Raw genomic sequence first — 12,190 nt, forward strand, 5'->3', positions numbered from 1 at the left:
AGTCATTGACATATACGACTGAGGAAAAGAGATGGTAATCGTAGTAAAGCAACGACCATAGACCAACGTCAATGGCAGTTGCGAGTCGCCTGCTTAATCAGGAACTCGGTCCGAATGGATTTGTGAAGCAGGACGGGCGGCGATCATGTCCATCTCTGGCGATACCGATCTTGACGTGAGGTCGGAATCCAGACGCACCCGACCGCTGCGCTACCGGTTCCGAGGCTGGTGCCCGGCGAATGGCCCGTCTGAATAATCGGGAGCGATGTCTGTCGATCAAGGCTGGCGACGGGCCGCTCCCCTGACGGAGCGTTGCCGATCGACGAGCGGCTGATGAGGCGGGGATAATGGATGGTCAGAAAAGGCTGGAGGTCCGGTGAACGTCTGATGCGCCGGAGCATCCGGGCAGGCGCCGCCGTATTTACATACAGAGAGAGGCAACACGCCAGCCACCGGCTGCCGCAAGTAATGCCCGATAGCGCCCTTATAAGACGTCTCCATAACTTCGCCGACGCGGATAGGTAGAGGAACTACACTCTCCGGTGTTGCAAACCTACTGAGTAATGGGTGTGCTTCCTTTGTGCGGGCGACTGGATTGTAATTTCGCAGCGTGTAGCGGATGCCGCTTTCGAGCACGTGATTAAGAAACATCTGCGTCTCAGAGGAGATTGCAGGTTTCACAACCAACTGGAGGGATCCGTAAATGATAATGTGCACTTAGGAGAACGTACCGTGATTAATGCCTCAGCCCAGAATGAAAAACCCCTGCATCGGTCAGACTTGTCATGCTGATCAAGGTCAACGCGATGGGCACCGACGGTGCACAGGCGTTGCATAAAATGCTATGAGCAGGCTTACTATAAGGTGTCGGGCCACCTTACCGACCTCAAACAGCTTCATCTTCCTGGCTACGTTACATTTAAATCAGGAACGGTGGTAAATGGCATTTTATAATATTAGCAGCAAGCAAACTGCCCATTTCTTTTACATATGTTGCTAGAGGGTGATTCACGTTTAAATACTTCTACTACAAATCCACAGTCACCCGATAATATTTGAATAAAGCAGTTGTGAAGGTCAGAAAAGTCGCGTTATTTCGTCATCACGCACACCACACATTTACAACCTGATACGTCTGCATCAGACGTTTCTCTGTGGCGCTGAGTATGTGAAGTATCGATGACCTACCGTGATTATTAAAACCTTGCAAAATTTGCTATTGCAGTAGGATAGAAAAAGGGCATTTTCCACTTAATTTGGTATGTAACACACAGTTGGTTACCTAATAATTGTAATTTAGTAATGTATAACGTAAATTATGTCTTTGTTCAATAAATCTGGAGTAGTATGATTTACGATGGTTTAGTATCAATGTAACATTTTCCTTCGGTTACTGTTCAAATGGTTCAAATGGCTCTGAGCACTATGGGACTTAACTTCTGAGGTCATCAGTCCCCTAGAACTTAGAACTACTTAAACCTAACTAACATAAGAACATCACACACATCCAAGCCCGAGGCAGGATTCGAACCTGCGACCGTAGTGGTCGCGCGGTTCCAGACTGTAGCGCCTAGAACTGCTCGGCCACCCCGGCCGGCTCGGTTACTGTTCTAGGGTTAATATTCAAGAGTTGTTGTACAGTACCTACCTATATATAGGTACGTTCTGAGCAATATTGCGGATGGTGTGAAAAATATATTGTGGTATTCGAGAGCTTCTACGATAGCAAAGAGATCGTCATTAAAGATTGAAACGACAGACAACTGTTGATCAGCACCAAAATGAGCTTAAGGTGAACTTTGTGAGAAGAATTAAATGACTTCAGGAATGAAATTTTGTATACTTATCGACCAAACAAACTTCAAGATGTTTTTATTTCGCGTATACTCAACAAGCAGATCAAATTAACGGAAATGCAGGGTGACAGAAATACTCAATTCAGGCTCTCGAAATCGTTTCTCCGAGAAATATCATACTATGATCTCTACTTTTAATCATCACACTAACTACAAAATGGCATATATTCACATAAGAAATTATCGAATAGAAAATGAGCTGAAATCGGCCAACAGAGAAGAGACAATTGGACCTGATAAGATAAAATTTTTTAAAGATTTAGCGAGAGCTCTTACTATTTTCTAACAGAAGTTCATCGCATGTTATTGGACCTATAAAGCATCATGAAAAAGTGTCGTTGGATATAAACATAACTATATGCCTATAAGGCTCATGAGAATCTCTTACACGTCTAATGAAACACACTATTTATTGAAATATGTATATGTTTGAAAAATACATCGCTATCCTTAGCTGAGATCTCAAAGCACGTCAGTGTATTGGTACTAGATTCTGAGGTAGCCGATTCTAATCCTGGTGGTTGAAGAAATGTGCCGTAATAATGCTGTTTTTGGCCGGAAGGGGGCAGACTTGGTGGCATAAAGTTCCTGATCAACAGACTTCACGAGAATATCGTGGAATAAATTATAAGCCGGCCGAAGTACCTACCTATATATAGGTAGGTACTGTACAACAACTCTTGAATATTAACCCTAGAACAGTAACCGAGCCGGCCGGGGAGGCCGAGCGGTTCTAGGCGCTACAGTCTGGAAACGCGCGACCGCTACGGTCGCAGGTTCGAATCCTGCCTCGGGCATGGATGTGTGTGATGTCCTTAGGTCAGTTAGGTCTAAGTAGTTCTAAGTTCTAGGGGACGGATGACCTCAGAAGTTAAGTCCCATAATGCTCAGAGCCATTTTTTTAATAAATTCTAAACCTCTCTATTGTCTCGCAGAGTGAGGACACGCGAAAGTTGATACTGATCTAGTCATCGAATATTGCCATCTGAGCTGGTGGTTTGCCTTATGCTATTCGAGAGGAGTAGTCTATATACTGGCGGAGCTGACGATGTAAAACTGTGTACCGGTCACATCAGTATTCTCTCCTCTTAATGTTAATCACAATGTTTTTTCTGGTGTATTAAATTTATTTAGTTTCGCTCAAGATTTCTGCATTTTTCACCGTCCACTTGCACATTTAAAACGCATTTTAGATTATATTCGTATATGCTTTTTGTTACATAGATCCTTAGAGAGGAGGTCCTCAAGGATGTCTATCACTTCATAAAATAAAAAAATAACACTTATTTACAAAAAAGAGCTCCACTGATGTTACTTCCACGGATCATAAGTGAAATGGTCCTTATGGATGCAGAATAACTTAAAATATCTGTAACTTATTTTCATTTAAGAGATAATAACAAATAGTAACCGCATGTACACTGGGGTTCTTGAGTAATGTACGCCTTTCCGGGCGAAAGTAAGTGACTTTGACTGTTAAACTGTGTTATTCTCATTTCTAGTATTGATTCCATGAACTGAGGCATTTCTTTGAAAAAGATAAATTCGGATTCTGCTTTTGGACTCTGAAAACCGCAACTTCACTTGATGAGCTAACCCCCCTCCACTCACCCACTTCCCCCCCCCCCCCCCAAAATAAAGGAATCCCATATGAAATTATGGAATGGAGGTATGCTAAATCTGCTACCTTTTTTTTATTTTTGTGACCGCTATTCTGACAATATTCAAATTAGAAGCAATGATTTGTTAGGTATTTGGACAGTCCTGCGGTACGTTGCATTCTATTGAATTTCTTATCAAGCTATATATCAAAGAATTTAAGTGTCAACCTCCTCTCTCTGATTATCGTCAAATTTTCGGCATATACTGATGGGAAACCTCTTACATGTTGTGAATTGCATACAGTACGTCTTTACAAATTAGGTGACTAATAACTGGATAGGAACCGTTTATAAATCAAATGAGACTATATGGTTCTAGAGATCTTTTCAAGTGTCAAACTACTATGATGTAGATATGGAGACTAAAGCGACGAATGAAAATTTGTACCGAGGCTGGGTTTCGAACCTGGGTCTCCTGCCCATTATGCATGTGCAATAACCACTACGCCACCCTGGCACAGTAGCTTTGCACAACTCTTCATACTAACCTAGCACGCCTCCCTCCACAAGGCCTCAATGGGAATCTGTAATGAGGAGAGAGACCTCTCTGCGCAGTTATGTGAAGCCACTGTGCCAGGGTGGTGTGGCTGTTATTCCAACTACCTTGTGGACAAGAGACCTAGTTTCGAATCCCAGCCTTGGTACAAATTCTCGTTCGTCTCTTCAGTCTGCACATGTACACTTACTGATGCCCATGAAAATTCTATTATCTGCTCTTTCTAAAACTATACCTGACTTGCTATTTATTTCGGTGTTCGTATCGTCTGCAAATAAAAAACTTGGCACCTGATGACGTCAGAGAGAGTCATTAATACGTACAAGAGAAAGCGGGGGCCTTAACACAGAACCTCGTGGGGCACCATATGATGATGATGATGATGATGATGATGATGATGATGATGATGTTTGGTTTGTGGGGTGCTCAACTGCTGGGTCATCAGCACCCAATAGGGCACCATATAAATTCTCAGTTGGATGACGATTGATACCTTAATAAAGAGCTGTTTTCTAGTGAGCATTTGTTTTGTTTGGACAGTATACCTGATATCTTACACACTCAGTAGTGAGTATTCTGATAGTTTATGGATAGCCTTTCACAGTGCCAGCTTCCTTGCCATCTTAGTACCTACATGGGAGCACCTAGGGCGCGCCCTTCCTCTGTCATATCACAGCCAAGAGTGAGGACCTGTCTAGCAACTTTAACGGGCTGCTATCCAAATAAAACTTTCTTCCCAAAAACGTCTCATATATTCACGGCGTTCCTTCTTCCGCTCTTCTGTTCACGTATTTTCTGCCTTTGTCTTTGGGCGTTTGCTAAAATTTCCGTTTTCTGATTTTTCTCTCTGTATTTTTCCTGTCTGTGACGTCTTCTGTGGAGATGTTTAGTTTCTTTTCTTCCATGATTTCCTTTATGTAGTTGGTTTTCAATGTACTGGTCGTCACTATATTAAAAATCCTGCCGCGCGGATTAGCCGAGCGGTCCGGGACGCTGCAGTCATGGACTGTGCGGCTGGTCCCGGCGAAGGTTCGAGTCCTCCCTCGGGCATTGGTGTGTGTGTTTGTCCTTAGGATAATTTAGGTTAAGTAGTGTGTAAGCTTAGGGACTGATGACGTCAGCAGTTAAGTCCCATAACATTTCACACACATCTCAACATTTTGAAAAATCCTGTTGGTCAGACTGGAAAAAAGCACAGGTGACGCCTGTGTATAAGAAGGGTAGACGGACGAATCCTCAAAATTACAGACCAATATCCTTAACATCGGTTTGTTACAGGATTCTCGAACATATTCTCAGTTCGAATATAATGAATTTCCTTGAGACAGAGAAGTTGCTGTCCATGCATCAGCACGGCTTTAGAAAGCATCGCTCCTGCGAAACGCAACTCGGCCTTTTTCCACGTGATATCTTGCGAACCATGTATGAAGGGTATCAGACGGATGCCACATTCCTGGACTTACGGAAAGCGTTTGACTCGGTGCCCCACTGCAGACTCCTAACTAAGGTACGAGCATATGGGATTGGTTCCCAAGTATGTGAGTGGCTCGAAGACTTCTTAAGTAATAGAACCCAGTACGTGTTCCTGGATGTTGAGTGTTCATCGAAGGTGAGGGTATCATCTGGAGTGCCCCAGGGAAGTGTGGTAGGTCCGCTGTTGTTTTCTATCTACATAAATGATCTTTTGGATAGGGTAGATAGCAATGTGCGGCTGTTTGCTGATGATGCTGTGGTGTACGGGAAGGTGTCGTCGTTGAGTGACTGTAGGAGGATACAAGATGACTTGCACAGGATTTGTGATTGGTGTAAAGAATGGCAGCTAACTCTAAATATAGATAAATGTAAATTAATGCAGATGAATATGGAAAAAAATCCTGTAATGTTTGAATACTCCATTAGTAGTGTAGCACTTGACACAGTCACGTCGATTAAGTATTTGGGCATAACACTGCAGAGCGATATGAAGTGGGACAAGCATATAATGGCAGTTGTGGGGAAGGCGGATAGTCGTCTTCGGTTCATTGGTAGAGTTTTGGGAACATGTGGTTCATCTGTAAAGGAGAACGCTTATAAAACACTAATACGACCTATTCTTGAGTACTGCTCGAGCGTTTGGGATTCCAATCAGGTCGGATTGAGGGAGGACATAGAAGCAATTCAGAGGCGGGCTGCTAGAGTTGTTACTGGTAGGTTTGATCATCACGCGAGTGTTACGGAAATGCTTCAGGAACTCGGGTGGGAGTCTCTAGAGGAAAGGAGGCGTTCTTTTCGTGAATCGCTACTGAGGAAATTTAGAGAACCGGCATTTGAGTCTGACTGCAGTACAATTTTAGTGTCGCCAATTTACATTTCGCGGAAAGACCACAAAGATAAGATAAGAGAGATTAGGGCTCGTACAGAGGCATATAGGCAGTCATTTTTCCCTCGTTCTGTTTGGGAGTGGAACTGGGAAAGAAGATGCTAGTTGTTGTACGAGGTACCCTCCGCCATGCACCGTGTGGTGGATTGAGGAGTATGTATGTAGATGTAGATGTAGACTGTCTTCCTTCATCCAATGTACGTGTTCGAGGATCTTTGCCCTTGTATTCGGTCTTCTTATCTATATTTCTGAAATAGGCCGTAGATCTTTGTCGGCATTTTCCCATCTTGTTTATCTATCTCCTTGATTTTCCTTCTTCCCACCATTGCTGTTGTTTCGTAATTCATACAAGGTCTCTGGTAATAATATTGTATTACAGTGTCTTAATTTAGCACTGGTGGAGATATTTCTACTTCATTCCAGCACGCTGGATGGCAGCAAGGCAGCAACGCAGCAACGTCAAATGATCAAGAGATTTTCAGTTTGTTTTAAAATCATCCACATAAATCATACAACAACAACGCTCGCAAGTGATCTCACGAAGTGGATGTTGTTTCATTAACTGCTCTTTCTAAAACTGTACCTGACTTGCTATGATGTAGCTCTTACCATTTTCTAGCAGAAGTGTCTCCATCAGTGCTAAATTAAGACACGAAGTACACTATTATCACCAGAGGCCTTGTATGAACCACAAGACAACAGTTATGAAGGGAAGAACGAAAATCAAGGAGTTTACAGACTGAACGGTTTCTTACGATTTTATAGGAGACACTTCTTTTGATATAACGGTTCCACGTAAGTCTGTATACTTTTGAGGTTTTGTGATCCATACCTTATGGACGTCGAGTTCGGTCCTGTTTTCTGTATAATCTCTCTCAGGTATCTGAATCTTTCTACTTGTATTATCTTTCCGTAATTAGTGATCAGGGGGTGCATGTCTGTGTCTGTTGTACCCATATACAATGTTTTCTTCATATGAGATTTGTAGTCATGTTTTGGCTAAGATTTTGTATGGTGTTTCTAGAGATTCTTTGACCTATCTCCTGTTATTTGTTATGACGGCTATATCTGCGTGTGGCAAGGTGCCCGTCCACAAACTGTTAACGGAAGTATGACCACATGGAATGGGTTCTCAGATATGTTAGTGGCTCGAAGAGTTCTTAAATGATGAAATGCAATACATTGCTCTCGACGGGGAGTGTTTATTACAGACAATCGTATCGTCAGGAGTGCCCCAGGAAAATGTTACAGGACTGCTCTTATTCTATGTATACGTAAATGATCTGATGGAGAGAGTAAGCAGCAGCTGCGGCAGGTTATGGATGATGCTGTTACGTACTGGAAGGTGTGTTTGTTGAAGAGACTGTAGGAGGGTACAGGATGATTTGGTCAAAATTACTAGTTGGTGTGACGAATGGCACTTTAAATGTAGAGAACTCAAACTAAATGCAGGTAAGTAGGAAAAACAATCCCGTAATATGGAGTCGTAGGTCTTTCTGAAATCTACGAATGTTGTTTTGATGTTCCTGGTCTTTCTCGTTGTTAATATCGTTCTCAGACACCAGATATGTGTACTGCATGATTTTCCCTTTCTTTGTATTTTCCTATCTTAGAATCTACTTGAGGCTCTAGTCGAGTGAACAGGGCTTCGGGCAGAATTTTTTATTTGATGAGGAGTAGTGAAATTAATTAGAATGATATGTTCTACCGGCTTTCTTGTTGAGGGGTGTATTAAGGCTGACTTTCATTCTTCTAATACAGTAGTTCTCAAACTGGGGGTAACTATCCCCTGAGGGGTAAAACGAAATTTTCTGAGTGGTAGAAACTAAACGATTCGATTCTGTGTCAGTCACGAAACTATATTATTTTTAAAAGAACATTACTATTACCACAATTTTGTAAGACTCTAATACTGATAATGTAATTTATCAATAATTATTTTTTCTCCGTTAGTAGCATTAACGCGGTGGAAGTTACAGGTTCCTCACATAGTCCAACCACTACACACATACGTATGTTGTGCCTTGTCCCGTGCGTAGATGATGACGTAAGTGAGACATATGCGTAACAAATGCTAAAAGATATCTCAAGGAAACGTCTTTTTCAAGTTGTAGATAGTACCTGCAGTTCTCCAGAAATTGCTTCATTCCTCGCTTCGAAACAGATAAATGAATTAATTGACAGCACGGCACACCAGTAACTACATAAGGGCTACTATAGCGCTGTACAGAGTATTATTATTACTATTATTATTATTACTGTTATTATTATTAGTATCACTATTAGCGGCTGTGGTCAAACACAAAGTATCAACAACATGAAGTCGTCCAATTTCTGTCAGTTCAGAAGTGAGGGGTGCAGCAATCAAGTGATTTACGAACAGGAAGTATAGAGCCCACATTTTAGCCTGGTAGATTTTAAGTGAAGTTGCAGTGTTCAGGTCAAGCAAGTGCCGCAATGAAGAGGAGTAGTGCAGTGAAGTATGTTTTGTAACAAGTGTCTACCCTGTGGACCGTTAGCTTTCTTATCTGAGAAGGAGTTGTGTGTAGCAACTGCGAACTGCGATACACCACGAATTCCTTCGTCATTCATTCTAATACCTCCCCCTCCCCCCCCCCCCCCCGCACACATTCATACTAACTAGATATAATTCATCTGTCATCATTTTAAAAATAAAGGTGTTCAAAGAAAAGTCTTTCATTCTAAAGTTTAGTTACGTGCTGAAGTTGGTGATAATGTGGGAGAGAGTGGGGAGGGGGTACCAGCTAATGTCTGACTGTACTCAGGGGTAATGGTCTAATAAAGAATTGGAACCACTGTTCTGGTATCTTTCCTGTTTCCCAGATGTTTTCAATGATTTTCTGTATTCTGGGTGCAACGTTTTCGAGTACAATTCAAAAATCAATCCATCTTCTCGATGCGTTCGGTTATTTTCAATGATTTTGTTATATTTACGATTTCTTTGTGTGTCGGGGGTCTGGAATCCAAGACAGACTTTTGAACTTTGGTCTCACTGTAAGTTTATCACATATGATTAGTGTGTCAAAGAACTGTGCCAACATCTCACACTTCTCTTTTGCGTTTGTCCAAATTGTTCCGTCTTCTCCTTTGAAGCATAAGCTCGGTGGTTGGTATCCTGTTATGTTTTCCCTGAACGTACCGTAAAAATTTCGTGTGCTGATTTTGCTGATGATCTCTTCTATTTGATGTGGTGTATCTAGATTAGTTCTTTTCCCACTTTTCACGTGTTCTGTGGCTGATACATTGTTTTCCAGGGTTGTGGTCTGTTTTCTAAAGCTCTATCGCATGCCGTGTTCCACCATCTGTGTTTTCTTTATTTCGGCGGTTGTCCAATTTTTATTAGTTCTTTCTTTATTTCTGACAGTTCCTTTCCGTCGTTACTCTCGATTTTCTTATTTTTTCTGTTATTTCTTTCTTCTTTGATTGTAGGTACTCTGGGTCGATTTTTGAGAGTTCTCATGATTTGTCTTTTGGGATTTAAACGTGGCTTTGATTTGGAGTAGGTGAGTATCAGATTCGAGAAATCCTTTCCTCGTCCTTAAGTTCATATTTTCTTGGCGTTTTTCAAGGACATTACCATGCGGTCTATCTAAAATTCTCATAGGGTATTGTTGGGGGTTTATAGGTCCGTAGTTTCTGTGTTGTTTCTGCAGTTGCATTGACTTGATTCTGAGGTCGAAATTCCTGCGGAAGTTAATCACATCCTCTTCATTCTTGTTTGTTCTCTTGTGGACCATGTATTATCCTTCTGTGTCTCTGAATTTTCTTGCTCTGTCTTATCGGGCATTGAAATCTCTTATTAACATGTTTACTTGTTTCTCGGGGATTTTATTGATGGATTCTTGCAGATCGTCCCAGAATTCTTCTTTCATTTGTAGGTTCTTGTTGTAGTTATTTTTGGGGGCATGTGTGGCTATTAATGTGTAGGCTTCGTTTCCAGATATGTGTTGAGTGTTGACTTTTTTTCTGATTTTGAGGTTACAGAGTACATTATCCTCAAAGAATTTTAGATTTTTTCCTGCATTGGTTATGAACGGTTCTCCTTGTATATTTGTTTCCGGAGTGGAAGTGATTCTCGTCTGAGACTAGTTTTTCTTGCATTGCCAATATTTTGATATTGTATTTATCCACCGCGTTTCTCAGTTGGTTCAATTTACCTGCATTGGGTAGTGTGTCCATATTGAGCGTTCCCTTTTAAGGGGACCCGGAACGTCCTATACCTCCAATGTTAAATGTAAGGAACATTTTCTTATGAACTATTAACACCAGAATGATGAAACTTTTACAATATAATATTACATATATTTAATTCGATGTACCATGTGGATTTTAATTTATTGGTGTATTTTGGGAAGATATTAATTATTTTGTTACTGAAAATAATTGACACATTTTGGCATAGTATCTTTGAAATAAAATCTGTTATCAATTATGTATCACAAAAAGGCTAAGATACAATGTGTATATTGGCACTGCTTACATTCCTTGAAAATTGTAAGTCTTCATCTCTAATAGTTTAGCAGAAAATGTTCCTTATATGGCAAAAAGTGAACTTGTGGAAAACGAGTTTCAAAGTTTCACTTACATTTCAGTGGAGTCCAGCACCATAAGAGGGGTTTTCACTGTCACTAGACATCTCCCCATTTAGCCTTCTTTTCACACCTTTCATTCTTTGTCTGGCTTGCCTCTCACACTTCTTTTCTTTCCTTTCAGCATCCTGTTTCCTCTCATTGTCTTTCAACATCATTGCACTCGCCACGTACTTTCCGGGCATCACATCCAACTTCTGCAGCACATTGCACTTTATAATGTTACCTTTGTTGTACGTAGCAATGGCATCATATAATCCAAAATGAAGAGTGTGAATTTCCACAAACACATTTTTTGGGATTCTGGTCCAAATTACATTATTCACACTCTCATTTTGATTTTGTGTACGTCCATGGAGACGTTTCTTCAAAAGTTCAGATGCAGAAAGATCTCTGAAAATTGGTTTAATAGCCTTCATGACAGTTTCTGGTAGACTGTGATGATGCTCGTATACACGTTCAGATCCCTGATATTTGTTGTACTTGCACCAGGAATTGTGTCCCTGTGGGCATAGTCCATGTAGTGGTTCCTCGTCAGTCGATAAGGTGTGGTAGTAAAGTGCCATTACAGCCTTTTCCATTGCATCAACAATGTGAGTATTTTGTCTTATTGCCAGTCCATAGTCTCTCTGCAATCTGTTGATTACCTCGTCTGTCAATCTTTTAGCTCCACCCAAAGGTTTTCCATCACTGAGTACTTGCCCTTTCATTGTGGTCTTCAGTCGACGTCGCCTTGTTCCCATACGTTTCTGAACGGGACCTATGCACTCCTGTTTAGTAATGGTAACATCATTTCCATAAGGTTTCAGCTCAGATACAGCAGCAAAAGACTTCGAATCACCATCACCCAGGAACTGTAAGTATCTGACCTTGTACCACAGAAGAGAGCGACTGAAAATGTCTTTCACACCAGAAACTTCCATGACCCCACTAGACCCACTGTAATTCCTTCCACAGTTTTCTGCATGCTCATCCTTCACTCTTTTAGGACATCTAAAGTGCTTGGATTTAATTACAACATCTATAACTTTTGGAGTATCAGCACTTGTTGCCGTTATTATCCCATTATGTGAAGTGTGCCCGCGATTCTGCCACGTACCATCTAGTTCGACAGTCAGGTCCCAAGGATTCTGAACATCTGGAATTTCTTCATTCACCGCTACAGCCTCCTCCATTGCGTCTTTCATGGATTCTTGGGCAATATCTTC

This window comes from Schistocerca serialis, chromosome 6 (genome assembly GCF_023864345.2).
Source record: "Schistocerca serialis cubense isolate TAMUIC-IGC-003099 chromosome 6, iqSchSeri2.2, whole genome shotgun sequence".
Taxonomy (NCBI): Eukaryota; Metazoa; Arthropoda; class Insecta; order Orthoptera; family Acrididae; genus Schistocerca; species Schistocerca serialis.